Source organism: Sinocyclocheilus rhinocerous, unplaced genomic scaffold (assembly GCF_001515625.1).
Source record: "Sinocyclocheilus rhinocerous isolate Xijiao unplaced genomic scaffold, SAMN03320098_v1.1 scaffold773, whole genome shotgun sequence".
Lineage (NCBI taxonomy): Eukaryota > Metazoa > Chordata > Actinopteri > Cypriniformes > Cyprinidae > Sinocyclocheilus > Sinocyclocheilus rhinocerous.
Genome location: NW_015642873.1, coordinates 389,754 through 390,113, shown reverse-complemented (window position 1 = coordinate 390,113; position 360 = coordinate 389,754). Strand labels below are relative to the sequence as shown.

The following is a 360-nucleotide window of genomic DNA, read 5'->3' as shown; positions in this document are numbered from 1 at the left end:
ACACGAGCTGCAGAAGTCAGATTTGACTGATCACGGGTCAAAAGTAAGGAGAGATAACTGACAAGATGTTGGAGGATTTGCTCCTCAACAGATCCCGAGCTCATTGACAAATATCTTTTATCTTAAGATGTGCTCCCTTTACACAGTGCGTGCGTGCGCGCGCGATCGCGAAATCGAAAGTGAAAAGTGACTGCTAGCGCTCATTCAAAATGGGTTTAAATACGCCACATATTAATAGCGGCGCCCTGATGCGTGAAAATAATATACAATATTAGAATGTTTGCGGGAGCGCACACAAAAATCACGGGAGCGGATGGGAGCATGCGGTAATGGTCAGAAATTCAGCGAGAGCGGGATCAA

At 45.8% G+C, this 360-nt stretch overlaps 1 protein-coding gene across 3 annotated transcripts in view; it reads right to left on the bottom strand.

Annotated features, from left to right (window-relative positions):
* LOC107756922 (metal regulatory transcription factor 1-like) overlaps positions 1-360 on the bottom strand; it is a 31,149-nt gene that overhangs the window by 25,613 nt on the left and 5,176 nt on the right. The window lies entirely within an intron of this gene.